This window comes from Triticum dicoccoides, chromosome 4B, assembly GCF_002162155.2.
Source record: "Triticum dicoccoides isolate Atlit2015 ecotype Zavitan chromosome 4B, WEW_v2.0, whole genome shotgun sequence".
Classification (NCBI taxonomy): Eukaryota; Viridiplantae; Streptophyta; class Magnoliopsida; order Poales; family Poaceae; genus Triticum; species Triticum dicoccoides.
This window is the reverse complement of record NC_041387.1, coordinates 340,991,653-341,009,813: the sequence shown is the minus strand read 5'-3', so window position 1 is coordinate 341,009,813 and position 18,161 is coordinate 340,991,653.

Genomic DNA, 18,161 nt, shown 5'->3' with positions numbered 1-18,161 from the left:
CCTCCGGCGACCGAAGCCCGCCGCCGCGTCCTCTCCGGCGAGCCCCGCCACCTCCCGCAAATCTCCTCCGGCGTCGCGCCGCTCGCTTCCCCGCGCCGATCTTTGTCTCCGGCCGGATCCGGCAAGGAGCCGCCGGATCCACCCCGTCCGCTCCCGCCAACGACCTCCTGCCACAGCCCCGCCATCTCCGGCCGGCGCCGCCCTCCGCCGCCGTCCCGCTCGATCGGGGAGGAGCCCCGATCCGCCTGCGCCCGACCCGAGCTCCTCCCAGCAGGGCCCACAGCCTAACGTCCCCGCGGACTCGGCCCAGCGTCCCCGCGGCCTCGGCCCAGCTCCTGTTGGCCCAGGGTGAGCATCCCACTAATCTCCGCCCCGGTCGCAGTTTAGTTATTTTGCGCTCATATGTTTTTTCCCTGAAAATCTGCCAGTCCCTGGATCTGCAGTAATTTTCATGCCATGTTCATTGCATTGTATCTCTGCATCCGTATCTCCGTTTCGTGCGTGTAATATGTCAAATTGTTCGTCTCCACGACTAAATCATTTCATTCCATTGCATCATATTCATTTGAGGTCATCTTGATGCCTGAATCATCGTTGTAAGAGTGCTTCATAATGTTTTCTGCTGTCTGTTATCAGAACGAGCTCTTTTGTCATTTTTGCCATGATTGATGTGTGCATCCTATGAGGTTGATGTCTACATGTGTTTTGATCTATGCTATGTCTTCTTTACAGAGGTGCTTGCCATGTATTTTTGTGATCAATGTGGTGACTAGCACAAGCATGCAAACTAGGCATTGTGATGTTACTGATTTTAGTCCCTGTTCTGCTGTTATTTTGATGCCATGTAAACTTGATCCTACAGAGAGATCCATGCATATTTTGAGATACTTCAGTAAGGATGTTTTGAACATAGGGTTATTGTCTATCCATCCCTGCCCTTTGTTGCAATTATGGAGTAGTCTAGCATGTCATTTTCGTGCTCTACTTTTGCTTCAAAATGTTTCCTGGCAGATTATTTACATGTTATTCAATTTGGCCAAGGTTGTTGTAGTTGATCCTTGCATGCTATGGACTTGTTCTTGCCTTGGTTGGTTACATAAACATGTCTTCTTGATGATGCTATGTTTATATTGTCATGCAATGACTTGTGGTGAGTGAATCGAGCTTGTTAAGTAGTGTACATGATGTTGCTGTTTTGCTAGGCTGAATTCTGTTATTTCGTGATGCTATATAAACATGTTGCTACTAATCATTCTATGCCTAATATGGTGATGTTCTATAAACATGTTTTGATCTACATGTCATGCTCTACCCATCCATGCCCCTGGTTGCATTTATAGCTTGCTGTAGCTTGTTCAAATCTTGCTCCAAAGTTGCTTCATAATGTTGCTGTCAGCCTGTTAACATTAAGTTCAATTGTTTCCATGTGTTTTGCTAGTGATCCATGCACCCTATGACCTTTCTATTGCCATGCTTAGCTTCACAAACATGCCTTCTTACTGTTGGGTGCATTTTGCATCAATGCCATGTTTGACTTGTTTTGCTCATATCGTCTAGGCCGTAGCTCCGAACTAAATGAACTTTATATGTAACTTGACTAGAATCTCGTGTAGATCATCTTTGTGCATCTTAACTTGCTGTTTAACAACTTGAACATAAGGTTTATTCAGATCTGGACCATTTTTGAAATATGCATATGAGGACTTAGCGGAATTGTTATATGTTGTTCCCGGCCTCATTTAAACTTGCCTTGATGTGTTGCTATTGTTTGCATCATCTCTTGCCATGAGTAGCTTCATCTAGATTTGTCATGCATCATGCTTGTTGTGCATCATGCCTTGTTCATGTGTGGTGTGTTTACCATGTTGTGTGCCTCTTCTCGATAGTTCCTGTTGCGTTGCGATCATGAGGATTCGTTCGTCTACGCTCGGTTTGTCTTCGTGGCTTCATCTTCTTCATGGTTTCGTTCTTCTTCCTTGCGGGATTTCAGGAAAGATGGCCGCTACCCTGGATCTCACTACTATCATTGCTATGCTAGTTGTTTCGTTCTATCACTATGCTGCGCTACCTATCATATGTTTATCAAGCCATCCCAAATTGCCATGAACCTCTAACCTTTGACACCTTTCCTATGCAAACCGTTGTTTGGCTATGTTACTGCTTTTGCTCAGCCCCTCTTATAGCGTTGCTAGTTGCAGGTGAAGTTGAAGATTGCTCCATGGTGGACAGGATTTTGGTTGGGATATCACAATTTCTCTTATATTAGTAATGCATCTATATACTTGGTAAAGGGTGGAAGACTCGGCCTTTTTCCTAGTGTTTTGTTCCACTCTTGCCGCCCTAGTTTCCGTCATACCGGTGTTATGTTCCCGGATTTTGCGTTCCTTACGCGGTCGGGTGATTTATGGGACCCCCTTGACAGTTCGCTTTGAATAAAACTCCTCCAGCAAGGCCCAACCTTGGTTTTACCATTTGCCTCACCACCACCTATACCTTTCCCTTGGGTCAGCCAACCCGAGGGTCATCTTTATTTTAGCCCCCCCGGGCCAGTGCTTGTCTAAGTGTTGGTCCAAACCGAGCGATGTCCGGCGCCCCCTGGGCAACCAGGGTCTATGCCAACCCGACATCTTGCTCATCCGGTGTGCCCTGATAACGAGATATGTGCAGCTCCTATCGGGATTTCGCGGCACAGCGGGAGGCTTTGCTGGTCTTGTTTTACCATAGTCGAAATGTCTTGAAACCGGGATTCCGAGTCTGATCGGGTCTTCCTGGGAGAAGGTCTATTCCTTTGTTGATCGCGAGAGCTTGTCATGGGCTAAGTTGGGACACCCCTGGAGGGTATAATCTTTCGAAAGCCGTGCCTGCGGTTATAGGCAGATGGGAATTTGTTAATGTCCGGTTGTAGATAACTTGACACCAGATCCGAATTAAAACGCATCAACCATGTGTGTAGCCGTGATGGTCTCTTTTCGGCGGAGTTCGGGAAGTGAACACGGTTTCTGTGTTATGTTTGACGTAACTAGGAGTTCAGGATCACTTCTTGATCATTGCTAGCTTCACGACCGTTCCTTTTGCTCTCTTCTCGCTCTTATTTGCGTATGTTAGCCACCATATATGCTTAGTCGCTGCTGCAGCCTCACCACTTTACCCCTTCCTTTCCTTTTAAGCTTTGCTAGTCTTGATACCCATGGTAATGGGATTGCTGAGTCCTCGTGGCTCACAGATTACTACAACAACAGTTGCAGGTATAGGTTGTGCGATGATCATGACGCGAGAGTGATGCTTGCTTGCGTTGAGTTCTTCTTATGCTTCTTCGATCAGGGATAGGTTCCAGGTTGGCAGCCTGGGCTAGCAGGGTGGATGTTGTTTGAGTTTCTGTTTGTGTTTCATCCGTAGTCGGATGATGCTCTTTTGTATTGTGATGTTGTATTCGTGTGGCATTGTTATGCCTTATGTATGTATCCCCATCTATTATGTAATGTTGATGTAATGATCCACCTTGCAAAAGCGTTTCAATATGCGGGTCTATCCTTGGTGGGACCTTCGAGTTCCTTTTGGATAGGGTCGCATATTGGGCGAGAAAAGTTGGTATCAGAGCCTCGACCGACCCTAGGAGCCCCCTTGATTGATCGGTAGTTTGGCCGTTGTTGAGTCTAGAAGAAAACTATTTTCGAAGTCTAGTTATATCGGAGAGTAGGAATTCTCTTTACTCCTCAGCCCCTTCGTCGCTCTGGTAAGGAATCTTGACGTAGGTGTTTTGAATTACTTCTCTTCCCCTTCAAATTTTCTTTAGGATCACGCAGTTGGTTTTCTGATCGTTAGTTCTCAGCTCTTTTCATCCGGTGCATTTCTCGTCAAGTCGACTCGAGCCTCTTCATCTTTGACTTCAATCCTTAGTTGTTTTCTTTTCCAACCCGCCCACCCTTCTTCTTCTCGGAACCGGAGTCCGTTATTGAGTATCCATCCTACTCGTGTGAAGTCTTTGCATTCTTTCAACCGGTGTTTCCTCTTCAAGATATTCGTCGTTTTTCCTTCCAAGTTGCCTTTGTTTTCCCGCCCTCCCAACCTCTTCTTCCCGGAGCCGAGTCTCTCTCGACCATCTATTTCATTCGTGTGGAGCCTCTTCAGTCTTTCGTCAATTATTTCAACCGGTGAATTCTCGTCTCTGTGGACATTCTTCATCTCTTTTCCGGTGTATTCAATTATAGTTTTTCGGGTTGATCACATTCTATTCCATGCATCAAGTGTCTCCCCTGCTCGTTCGCCTCTCGCCAGTTTATCCTTCCGGAGTCCTCAAGACATCTTAGGAGATTCGTCTGTGTTCCAATTAATTCGAGGATGTCACCTCATTCAAATATTTCAATTGTTCCGGTGCATCATCTATCGGTTAAATAATCCTTTTCAACGGTGTATTCTCTTCAGTGGGCCCTAACCCACAGGTCTTTTCCCAGGATCTTACCTGACTCTTCTATACCCCCGGAGTGTTTCTCAATTCTTTTCAACTGTGACGTAAGAATGCATTCCATCAGTCACAAGCCTTCTCCAAGATCGTTTTCAAATTCTTGTCATCTTGCTTCAACCTCTTTGCTTTCCATTCTCCCAGAATATCTCAGTAATTTTGGTGGTGTTTCTTGTCGTCTTTTGAAGACTGAAGAAGAGTTTTTCCTCTCAATCTTGTCTGTCCTCTCGAAGATTCATGGTTCTAGCTTCATGTTATCCTCTTGAATTATTCCATTTGTCAGATATTCCTTTTCTCAACCATCTGGAGTTTGTCAGAAGTTCTTTTCCTGTTTCTTTTCACCGGAGGCCATCATTCCAGTTTTCGTTCTCCAGTTATCCCGGCGCTTCATTCAAATGTTCATCAATCAGCTCGAGTTCTCTTCGTTCTCGTCTCTCTAAATCCCCCTCAAACATATTGTTTCTTTCCAGTGATTATTTCTCTTTCGGCAGTCATTTTTGAATTCTTACGGTGGCTCGTTCAAGATTCTTTTTCCTTGATTATCATTTTAATCCATTCGTTCTTTCCAATCCTACCGGTGGTTCATGAAGACTTTCTCAAGTTATGCGCTATATCTCTTCTCAATCCTTTTTCAAGAAGAATAAGTAGTATGCAAAATCCATTGCTTGTCATCAATTTAATTTGATGAAGGATAAGCAGATAATAAATCTTATTCTTATTCCATCCAAGTGAGTAATCCCTTCCTTCGGAGTTTGTTCTTGATGAATAAATTCTAGTTCCAAGTGTTTTCATCTTTTCTTTTCCGGAGTTCAATTTCCTCGGACATTTCGTCAGAACCCCATCTAAATCATCGCAACGCTCATCTTATTCTTTCATCCTTCATTTACTCTTGTCATCCTTTTGTTACCAGAGTTCTTCATGGTGGTTCTTCATGATTTAATCTTTTCTTCAAGAGTTCATCAAGATTTTGTTGGTGGAGCTCAAGTATCTTTTCTTCTCGCATCTCGAAGTGCAAGTAATTCTCCGTATTCTTTTGAAGTGGAGTTTTGCATTTCTCCGTTCTTCTCAGCTATCCAATCATTTCCGTTTGTGGTCGGTTATCACCTCATAATTTTGAGATGTTTTCCATAAGTCCACAACAAGCTTATTCTTTTCGTTGTTGAATTTTCTCAACAACTCCATCCAATCCTTCTTTCTAAGCTCTTTTCATTCCATTATTTCATTTCTCCCGGAGGCATTGCATGTTCATCTCGTCAAGTGTCATTCCATCTTGTGAAGCTCGTGTTCTATTCATCCATGTTTCAGCCGGAGTGCTGCCTAAATCCTTTCAGTCTTATCCGTTTTCTTATCTTGTTTTAACCGGAGTGGTTTCATAGTCTATCTGATTCCGTGAGCTTTCGATTCTCGTCATTCTCGTCGTTCCTCTCTTCTTATCGAGTGCTCTTGATTCTTTGCTTCTTCTCTTGAGTTCTTGTTTCACCTCATGCATTATCTCTTCCGTCTTGGTCCTAAGATCTCGGGACGAGATCTCTTGTTAGTGGAGGAGTGTTGTAACGCCTCGGATTCGATGCGCCAGGTGTCTGCCAGTTATTCGCCGTCATTGCCATGTCATTTGCTTGCGTGTTGCATTTTATCATGTCATCATGCGCATTTCATTTTGCATACGGGTTCGTCTCATGCATCCGAGCATTTTCCCCGTTGTCCGTTTCGCGATCCGGCGCTCCTATGCTCCCCGGCGTCCCCTTCTTGCCTCTCTTCGTGAGAGGGTGTTAAACTTTCTCGGAATCGACCGAGTCTGGCCAAGCGGCCTTGGTATACCACCGGTAGACCGCCTGTCAAGTTTCGTCCCATTTGGAGGTCGTTTGGTACTCCAACGGTTAACAGGGTAACCGTAAAGCCCCTCTCTCTTTGCAGCCCAACACCCCTTCCAAAGTGGGCCAAAACCCATCTAACTCCCCTCCATGCTCTTGGTCGTTCGATCACGATCGCGTGGCCGAACACTGCTCCTCATTTGGACCCTCCTAGCTCCCTCTACCTATAAATATGTGGCCTCCCCTGAAAAATCGCAGACGAAACCCTAGCTTTTCCCTCTCCGCCGCCGGACGCGTCCGCCCCCGGCCGGACACGTCCAGCCAGCCACGTCGCCCGACCAATGGGCGCGTGCCACGTCGCCCCCCTGCCGTTTTTTCCAACCCCGCGCCGCCGCGTGTCCTCCTCTCTCTCCCACCGCCGCCGGGCCCGCGGAGCCCATCTCCGGCCCGCACGGGCCCTCCCGCCACCGCCGCCCGGCCCGGCTTCCGCCGCCGCCGCCCGTCCGCTCGCCTCCGCCGCCACCGCAGTGCCCTCGCCGCCGTCCTTGCCGGTCTCGCATGCCGTGCGCTCCCTCCGGCGACCGGAGCCCGCCGCCGCGTCCTCTCCGGCGAGCCCCGCCACCTCCCGCGGATCTCCTCCAACGTCGCGCCGCCCGCTTCCCCGCGCCGATCTTCGTCTCCGGCCGGATCCGGCAAGGAGCCGCCGGATCCACCCTGTCCGCTCCCGCTAGCGACCTCCTGCCGCGGCCCCGCCATATCCGGCCGGCGCCGCCCTCCGCCGCCGTCCCGCTCGATCGGGGAGGAGCCCCGATCCGCCTGCGCCCGACCCGAGCACCTCCCAGCAGGGCCCGCAGCCCAGCGTCCCCGCGGCCTCGGCCCAGCTCCTATTGGCCCAGGGTGAGCAGCCCACTAATCTCCACCCCGGTCGCAGTTTAGTTATTTTGCGCTCATATGTTTTTTCCCCGAAAATCTGCCAGTCCCCGGATCTGCAGTAATTTTCATGCCATGTTCAGTGCATTGTATCTCTGTATCTGTAGCTCCATTTCGTGCGTGTAATATGTCAAATTGTTCGTCTCCACGAGTAAATCATTTCATTCCATTGCATCATATTCATTTGAGGTCATCTTGATGCCCGAATCATTGTTGTAAGAGTGCTTCATAATGTTTTCTGCTGTCTGTTATCAGAACGAGCTCTTTTGTCATTTTTGCCATGATTGATGTGTGCATCCTATGAGGTTGATGTCTACATGTGTTTTGATCTATGCTATGTCTTCTTTACATAGGTGCTTGCCATGTATTTTTGTGATCAATGTGGTGACTAGCACAAGCATGCAAACTAGGCATCGTGATGTTACTGATTTTAGTCCCTGTTCTGCTGTTATTTTGATGCCATGTAAACTTGATGCTACAGAGAGATCCATGCATATTTTGAGATACTTAAGTAAGCATGTTTTTAACATAGGGTTATTGTCTATCCATCCCTGCCCTTTGTTGCAATTATAGAGTAGTCTAGCATGTCATTTTCGTGCTCTACTTTTGCTTCAAAATGTTTCCTGGCAGATTGTTTACATGTTATTCAATTTGGCCAAGGTTGTTGTAGTTGATCCTTGCATGCTATGGACTTGTTCTTGCCTTGGTTGGTTACATAAACATGTCTTCTTGATGATGTTATGCTTATATTGTCATGCAATGACTTGTGGTGAGTGAATCGAGCTTGTTAAGTAGTGTACATGATCTTGCTGTTTTGCTAGGCTGAATTCTGTTATTTCGTGATGCTATATAAACATGTTGCTACTAATCATTCTATGCATAATCTAGTGATGTTCTATAAACATGTTTTGATCTACATGTCATGCTCTACCCATCCATGCGCCTGGTTGCATTTATAGCTTGTTGTAGCTTGTTCAAATCTTGCTCCAAAGTTGCTTCATAATGTTGTTGTCAGCCTGTTAACATTAAGTTCAGTTGTTTCCATGTGTTTTGCTAGTGATCCATGCACCCTATGACCTTGCTATTGCCATGCTTAGCTTCACAAACATGCCTTGTTACTGTTGGGTGCATTTTGCGTCAATGCCATGTTTGACTTGTTTTGCTCATATCTTCTAGGTCGTAGCTCCGAACTAAATGAACTTTATATGTAACTTGACTAGAATCTCGTGTAGATCATCTTTGTGCATCTTAACTTGCTGTTTAACAACTTGAACATAAGGTTTATTCAGATCTGGACCATTTTCGAAATATGCATATGAGGACTTCCCGGAATTGTTATATGTTGTTCCCGGCCTCATTTAAACTTGCCTTGATGTGTTGCTCTTGTTTGCATCATCTCTTGCCATGAGTAGCTTCATCTAGATTTGTCATGCATCATGCTTGTTCTGTATCATGCCTTGTTCATGTGTGGTATGTTTACCATGTTGTGTGCTTCTTCTCGATAGTTCCTGTTGCGTTGCGATCGTGAGGATTCGTTCGTCTACGCTCGGTTCGTCTTCGTGGCTTCATCTTCTTCATGGTTTCATTCTTCTTCCTTGCGGGATTTCAGGCAAGATGACCGCTACCCTGGATCTCACTACTATCATTGCTATGCTAGTTGTTTCGTTCTATCGCTATGCTGCGCTACCTATCACCTGTTTATCAAGCCATCCCAAATTGCCATGAACCTCTAACCTTTGACACCTTTTCTATGCAAACCGTTGTTTGGCTATGTTACCGCTTTTGCTCAGCCCCTCTTATAGCGTTGCTAGTTGCAGGTGAAGTTGAAGATTGCTCCCTGGTGGACAGGATTTTGGTTGGGATATCACAATTTCTCTTATATTATTAATGCATCTATATACTTGGTAAAGGGTGGAAGACTCGGCCTTTTGCCTAGTGTTTTGTTCCACTCTTGCCGCCCTAGTTTCTGTCATACCGGTGTTATGTTCCCGGATTTTGCGTTCCTTACGCGGGCGGGTGATTTATGGGACCCCCTTGACAGTTCGCTTTGAATAAAACTCCTCCAGCAAGGCCCAACCTTGGTTTTACCATTTGCCTCACCACCACCTATACCTTTCCCTTGGGTCGGCCAACCCGAGGGTCATCTTTATTTTAGCCCCCCCGGGCCAGTGCTTGTCTAAGTGCTGGTCCAAACCGAGCGATGTCCGGCGCCCCCTGGGCAACCAGGGTCTATGCCAACCCGATGTCTTGCTCATCCGGTGTGCCCTGAGAACGAGATATGTGCAGCTCCTATCGGGATTTGTCGGCACAGCGGGAGGCTTTGCTGGTCTTGTTTTACCATTGTCGAAATGTCTTGTAAACCGGGATTCCGAGTCTGATCGGATCTTCCTGGGAGAAGGTCTATTCCTTCGTTGATCGTGAGAGCTTGTCATGGGCTAAGTTGGGACACCCCTGCAGGGTATAATCTTTCGAAAGCCGTGCCTGCGGTTATAGGTAGATGGGAATTTGTTAATGTCCGGTTGTAGATAACTTGACACCAGATCCGAATTAAAACGCATCAACCGTGTGTGTAGCCGTGATGGTCTCTTTTCGGCGGAGTCCGGGAAGTGAACACGGTTTATGTGTTATGTTTGACGTAAGTAGGAGTTTAGGATCACTTCTTGATCATTGCTAGCTTCACGACTGTTCCTTTTGCTCTCTTCTCGCTCTTATTTGCGTATGTTAGCCACCATATATGTTTAGTCGCTGCTGCAGCCTCACCACTTTACCCCTTCCTTTCCTTTTAAGCTTTGCTAGTCTTGATACCCATGGTAATGGGATTGCTGAGTCCTCGTGGCTCATAGATTACTACAACAACAGTTGCAGGTACAGGTTGTGCGATGATCATGACGCGAGAGCGATGCTTGCTTGCATTGAGTTCTTCTTCTGCTTCTTCGATCAGGGATAGGTTCCAGGTCGGCAGCCTGGGCTAGCAGGGTGGATGTCGTTTGAGTTTCTGTTTGTGTTTCATCCGTAGTCGGATGATGCTCTTTTGTATTGTGATGTTGTATTCGTGTGGCATTGTTATGCCTTATGTATGTATCCCCATCTATTATGTAATGTTGATGTAATGATATCCACCTTGCAAAAGCGTTTCAATATGCGGGTCTATCCTTGGTGGGACCTTCGAGTTCCTTTTGGATAGGGTCGCATATTGGGCGTGACATGAAAAGAAAGTAGAGTAACCAAGTTACGATCTATTTTCTAGTTGAGATCAAAAAGTTTAGGAGATATGAAGTACCACGTCTCTTGCAGCGCCGTGTAGGCATCGGGGGTGCGATGGCTATCGGTGGCATTGAAGCAGATCTGTGACGGTAGATAGGTGCATCGGGGGACAATTCCCAATGTGGTGGAAGAGAAGGTCGTGTGAGCGTCCCCGGCAAAGAGGACGACGTTGCCGATGAAGCGAGAGGATGCGATGCAAGGCTCTTGGTCCATCGTCGTGGATGACAAACATCCATCTCTAGCAGTGGACGACGCGGTCTTTGTAGGCACTCTGTCCTGGTGGAGGACGGTGGCGATGGATGTGGTGGAGGATGGCGGTGATGGATAGGGTGGAGGATGGCGGTGATGGATGGGGTGGCGGACGGAGGCTGGTTTGGGGATGGTGTTCTAGCACGGACGGTGTATGAATGGGAAAATTGAGGGAGAAGTACGGGGAACCATGTTTCTGGGACGCGCCTGTCTGAAATATGGGAAAGTAACGAACTTAGCCCCCATTCAAAATTTGGATGTCTCGTCGATTGGGGATACGACGGTAATGTCGCATCTCACAAATATTGACCCAGAGCGATTTCGGGCGAGGAGAGGGTGGTTGGCGCCCATGGTTGGCTCCCACGGTGTATGAACGGGGCTGACAGGTAGGGCGGTTGTGTCACGTTTGGGTGAAGTTACCAACTTGCCCCTATTGAAAATATTTGTCTACATCGATTTCGGCCGAGTCGAGTTTGTTTTGCCACCCACCGTGTATGAATGGGGAAATGGAGGGAGAAACAGAGGTCTTTCGGACGAGATTGAACCAAATATATTTTGCCGCCCTTGTTTGGCGCCCACCGTGTTGGAATGGGCTCAGAGGCGGTCGTGTCACGCCTAATTGAAGTTACTAACCTACCCCTATTTAGAGCAGTGGAAATCAGCCGATGGATTGTCCGTGTAATGGGTAGACAGTAATTTCCATCTCCCAAACACTTGGCTTCGGGCAGCCAACGTGGGCGTGGACATTTTGCCGCTTCTTTATAATATTGGGACAATAAGCATACACGTTTACTGTGGGATATCGGGTTCCGGCAAAACCGTTAAGGTTTGAACTCTGGGGTGCGTGCGAAGATCTTCCCCCTACCGATCCACGTCCCAACGCCTCGCTGCGAATCTAAGCTACACAATGAACAACACAAGGGACGCAAGGTTTATACTGGTTTGGGCCACCGTTGTGGTGTAATACCCTAATCAAGTGTGTGGTGTGGTGGATTGCCTCAGGGCCTGATGATGAACAGTACAGAGGAAGAACAGCCTCGCGAGAGGTGTTCTTGGGCTGGTGCAGTGAACTACTTGGGTGAGTTCGATCGCCGCTGGATCTGATGAGAACTCTATGAGATCAGATCCCCTCTACTGTGGTGGCTATCTCTATATATAGAGGCCCTGGTCCTCTTCCCAAATTTTGAGCGGGAAGGGAGCCAACAACGGCCATTTTGAAGGGGAACATCTAGTACAAGTTATCCTGACTAAAGTTGGTCTTCGACTACCAAAGGCACTGGCGATGACGCCATCTTGGGCTCCACGGTAACCTTTGTCCTGCCGCTCTGCTGGTCTTGGTCTTGTTGCACCGAAATGGTAACCTTTGCTTGATACCTTGGTACTCCGCGCCTGCGCTTGCCCCCTTTGCACCAAAGAGGGAACAAGGACATTGCGTAGGCCGGCGCTCGCCTGGCACCCGCTTGGTCTCAATCATCATGGCTTGCGTCATGGGCACCTCGCGAGGTACCCCTGCCTTGATCTCTCTGCCTCCTCGCGAGCCTGCCTGGTGAGGCCGCCCTTGAGGAAGCCTTGAGTCGTCCACCCTGCGAGTCTTGGCCCCTCGCAAGGATCTTGAGCTTGAGTTAATGAAGATGGACCGTACTGGGCCACCCCTTGAGCCACGCCGCAGGCCGCAGCAGGCAAGTCTGGGGACCCCCATTCCCAGAACGCCGACAGTAGCCCCCGGGCCCAAGGTGCGCTCGGACTTGGCTTAGCAGCAAAGTGAAAGGGCAAGTGTGGAGCGCCGCGGGCCCCAACAGCCTGCGGCCTTGGTCACCGCGTGGTGGTTGATTGGACGTGGGCGTCTCGGCTTCCCCATGCTACCTCGGCAACTGCCTGATTTGACGGGTCCCTGCTGCATGCAAAAACAGTCATGATTACCTGTGATCGTGGAGGCCGACGGTTGGCCTCCCTTGGGTTATATATGTGGGAGGGCGCAGGCCCCCACTGCACATCTCCCTTCCCCCGCTTGCTTCTTCTTCCTCCCTGCTCTAGTCGCCCGCCGTGTCCCATGGCACCGACGAAGAGGTCCTCGGCCGTGGAGAAGGGGAAAACTCGCTGGGAAGGGCCCGACTCCCCTCTGCCCAAGCGCGGCCGAGGTCGCCCCCGCAAGCACCCCGCGACTCCTGCGATGGCTCCTCGTGGTCGCGGCGGTGGTCCCTCAAGCGGTGACGGCCGCCCGGTGGGTGAGGGAAGGCGTGTTGTGGCTACACGGCCTCCCAGGCCGCGCTTCCACTCGGCCGAGGTGCTGCTAGAGTTTGTCGTGTGGTCGGCGGACCCGGCCGGTAACTGGCTCCAGCTTCCCCGCTTCTTCTCCAGCGAGCTGGCGCTCCTGGCGACCTCTGGCTCCAGGCAGACGGCTGCTGCAGCAGGGCTTCCTGGGTTTCGGTGGAGATCTCCATCGTCGGGAACATGGCCTTGGCCCACGGCAGGCAGATGTTTGCCCGCACGCGGGCCTGGGCCGGTGGTGCACCCTGCACTTCAAGTTTTACGGCGACGCAACCCTCTACGCGAGGGTGTTCGGAGAATACGGCCCCGTTTTGGGTGCTGCCCTGAAGACGATGACGGTGACCAAGTGATGGGACTTGGCGACGGCCGCCACGAGGATGGAGGCGAGCCAGCTGTCGGTGGCGCTCGCAGCTTGCCAAGCTTCAGCGGCTCCCCCTCTGGTGACAGCTCCTCCAGCAGCAGCCGCGATCAACCATCGCGCCGCCACGCTTGCTTCGAGGGTGGTTGTGGGTCATCCCACCGTCGTGGCTCGGTGAAGCGTGAGGAGGAGTCTGATTGAGCTCAGGAGGGCGGTGTGAATCCCCCCTCACGAGCCGTCGCCAGGCATGCCGCATTTTTTTGTTTATCTCCTTTTCCTGCATAGAGAGAGAGAGAGGTATGGAGCCCCGTCGGGGCGTGCTGGACTATTGCCCTTAATTATTATGCTACTTCTATCATTCCCATGCTATGTTGTGGTGTTGCGGCTATGTGCTTGTGCGTAGGAACAACTTAGCTCGAGGGGCTCGCTGTAGTTTTCGCCTCGCGAGGTACCTGCCTGAGGCCTCGCCGGGCGTCTCGAGGCCTGCAAAAAATTAGCCTGGAGGATAGCTTTTGAACCTTTACCGTGAGGGTGAACAGCTCAGATCCTGTGTTTGCGTCGCAATGCCCATGGGGCATGGACCGGGAGGGGTGCTCCCGCAGTGAACTTGAGTGAGGAAGCCTCACAAAATTAGGCAAGAAGGTGCTCACGAGGGCGCGCGTGCAGCCCCCTCGCGAGGCTTGTGAAAGAGAGGACGAGTTAGGCAAAAAAAGGAAACAGAGACAGAGAATCACGGGCTGGGGACGGCAAACAACACTAGAAGCAACTCCAATAAAGTTTCGAACAAGGGTGAACAAGCCAACTGCGGAAAGCAAACGAAAAGCCGTGTCCAGCACCTAGTCTAGTCTTCGACGTCTTCTCACCAGCGCGGAGCTAAGTGCTGCCCCTGGGCATGGGCGGGAGCCCCCGAGGCCAAAGGGCGCCACTCCGGAGACTCCGGGACGTGTACAGCCCCAACTCATTATTACGTGAGAGTGTCACGGGCGGCGAGCTTCACAGGCATTGGCCTTCTTCACAGGCACCAGGCCTTTTCTTGAGGCGACAAGCTTCACAGGCACTGGGCCTTCTTAGCAGGCACTGGGCCTTACTTCAAGGGTAGAATCTCCGGAGGTGCTGAATGTTCCACGCGTTCGGAATAGGCACCGTTCCTGGGTCTCCAAGCGCGCGGCGCCAGGTCTGGAAACATGAACAACCTTGAACGGGACCTCCCACATGGGTGAGAGCTTGTGCAGCCCTTCCCTGGAGAGCACCCGCCTGAGCACGAGGTCACCTACCTCGAGAGTCCTGGGCGGATGTTGTGGCAGTGGTACCGCCGCAGCGCCTGCTGGTATCTTGCCGCCCGTAGCGCGGCCTCCTGACGGTGTTCCTCCCCGAGCACAAGATCCATCCCCCGCATGGCGTCCTGCTGCGCTTCGTCAAATGCCAGGACCCGCACGGAGTGACGCCTGACCTCGTGAGGGAGGACCGCCTCTGCTTTGTAGACGAGGAAGAACGGGGTTTCGCCTATCGACTTGCTGGCGGTAGTGCGGATAGACCATAGCACGGACTGGAGCTCATTGTACCAACCCCTGCTGCCGGCCTCCAGCTTCTTCTTTAAGGTCCTGGATTTGAGGTCTTTCAGGACCTCTACGTTGGCACGTTCATCTTGGCTGTTGCTCTGAGGGTGTGCCACCGAAGCGTAGCATATCTGCGTTCCAAGGTTAGCACAATATGTTTTGAAGAGACTGTTACTGAACTGCGAACCGTTGTCGGTGATGATGCGATTAGGCACCCCGAATCTGCTCACGAGGCCCTTGATGAACTTGACTGTGGAGCCAGCTGGGATGGTGCGGACAGCTTGCACCTCTTCCCACTTGGTCAACTTGTCAATGGCAACGTAGAGGTAGCGATAGCCCCCTAGCACCCGGGGAAACGGGCCCAAACTGTCTAGCCCCCAAACCACGAAAGGCCACGAGAGTGGAATGGTCTGCAGGCCCTAAGCTGGCTGGTGAATCTGCTTGGCGTGGAATTGACAGGCTTCAAATGCATTCACCAGCTCGATTGTATCGTTGAGTGTTGTAGGCCAATAAAACCCATTGCGAGACACCTTGCCGACGAGGGTCCGCGATGACGAGTGGTGCCCACAGTCTCCATCGTGAATGTCTGCCAGCAACTCCTTCCCCTGTTCCCTGGAGATGCAACGCAGGGAAACACCATTGGGCCGCTTTCGGTAGAGCTCTCCATCTTGGATGCAGTAGGCCGTGGCCTGGCGGGCCACGCATTCTGCAGCCTCTTCTTTCTCTGGTAGAGTCTCTTGCATTAGGTAATCCTTGAGCTCCGCAGTCCAGCTTCCTTCCTGAGGCTCCAGCACCAGGAGCAAGCGTCCTCCTGAGGTCGGGCCATAGGCCGGGGCTCCTGAGGCAGGCGGTTGAGGGAGCTCCTCCCGAGGTTACGCTGTGCTTGATAGTGACGGTGCTGCTGAGGGCTTGAAGATTCATTCCTCGAAAACGCCAGGCTCCTGAGGTAGCCGCCTCAATGCCCTCTTGGCGATGTCATCAGCCTCCTGATTGGTGCCGCGAGGCACATGCTGCAGCTCCAGCCCCAAAAACTGTGTTTCCATTGTCAGGACCCCGACTCAATGTCACATCAATCTAGCCTGTAACACCTCATATCACTTTGCGGCCTCACGCACGGTATTCCCACGGTGTCGCCTTACCTTTGCCCGGGACCGTTTGCGCCTTTTGGCTCGCGTATATGATGATGTCGCTAGCATCCATATGATAAGGAGCCCGGGCTGACATGACTAGTCGTAAACCCAAAGTGGCACAAACTTACAGGCACAGGCATCCATGACCCAGCATCGAACGTGTCGGTCATCAGCGAGTGAATCCAGGCTGTAGCACTGGCTAGCAGGACTCTGGTATTTATCGCGTGACATTTCCCCGAAGGGACAGACACAGGAACGAAGAAGGACACATGACGGCCAGCCTAAGTGTTCCAGAGCAGTAGCAAGCTACCATGGCTCAGTGGAAACACTAGGAGACATTTCCCGGTAAGAGAGGCTACTAAGAATAAACAACTAGATAGTCAGATCCCACACATACCAAGCATTTCAATAACATACACACAATATGCTCGATATGTGCAAATACAACAAGGCATCACAACATGACTCTACGACACAAGTATGTACTCATTAGGCTCCGAGGAGCGAGATATTACAAACAGGGGTCTCATGACCCAACATTCAGAGCATATAAATCAAAACATAAGCGGAAGCTATCATGTCTGAGTACAGACATCTATAAATGAAAAAGGCTGAGAAGCCTGACTATCTACCAAATCCTGCCGAGGCACAAGATCGTAGCTGAGGTAACAAGCTAAACGTCGAAGTCCACGCGAAACTACTAGTGAGACTGAAGTCTCTCTGCAAAAACATAAAATAGGCAAACGTTAGTACAAATGTACCCACCAAGACTTACATCAGAACTAACTACATATGCATCATTATCAACAAAGGGGATGGTGGGGTTTAACTGCAGCAAGCCAGCTTTGACTCGGTGGCTAACCTAAACTACGACTGCAAGTGACTCTTTTGAGGTGGCGCACATGAGTCCACATATTCACCATATCAATACACCACTATGGATCCGCTCCCGTCTCCCTACGAGAACGCCATCCGTAGCACTCACGCTTATCTTGCGTATTTTAGAGTATCCACTTTCACTTGACTATGAACTGATATAAGCAACCCAGAAGTCCTTTTCCGCGGACACGGCTATTTGAATAGATGATGTTAACCCTGCAGGGGTGTACTTCTTCACACATGCTCTCACCACTTACCGCCGTTTACACGACATGTACTCGGCAACCTTCAAGCGGAAGCCCAGCGAGGGTGTCGGCCACGACCTGACTAACCACACAAGTCTCTCGTCCAGGTTTATCGCCTATTCGGGTTCCATCCGCAAGGAGATCCGGCCGGGGTGTCGCTCACGGCCCCAAACGATGTGTGCAGGGTTCCCAAGCCCACCTCGACGGGTGGATCTATGCTTGGTACACCGTGCCACTATGCCTAGTCTGTCCCAAGCCCACCTGTACCGGGTGCCACTTGGTAGACTACTAACACTACCTACAAACACCAGAAACTAGTTGCAACTCCTGGACAGAGATCAAGTTGATTAATAAGTCGAGAGAGCTTGGAGCGCCCGGAGCCCAATGTGTGGTAGTAACTGTTCATGGATCACAAACACAGAACTCAGTTCCTGAGGACGGCTGCAATGAGACAACCCACCATGTACTCCTACATGGCCTCTCACCGCTACCTTCACCAAATCGTGTTCACACACTTAGCTCACACATAGTAGGACATATTTACACACCTCCAATTCATCCCCGATGAATCAGACCTGACTCAACTCTAAGCAGTAGCAGGCATGACAAACAAGCATGAATGAGTAGGCACAACAGGGCTCGAACAACTCCTACTCATGCTAGTGGGTTTCATCTATTTACTGTGGCAATGACAGGTCATGCAGAGGATAAAGGGGTTCAACTACCGCAGCATATAACAGTTGAATCGGTGTTGTCCTAATGCAGTAAAAGAGAGCAGGAGCGAGAGAGTAGGATTGTATCGGAATGAACAAGGGGGTTTTGCTTGCCTGGCACTTCTGAAGATAATATAGCTCTTCATCGGTGTCATCGATCACATCGTCGGTATCACGTCTATCGAGAGGGGGCAATCACCGACAACTGAGTAAAAACACAATCAATGCAATGCACAATATGATGCATGAATGTGACATGGCAATATGCTGTGGTTTGTGCTAATGCAACTAAAACCAGA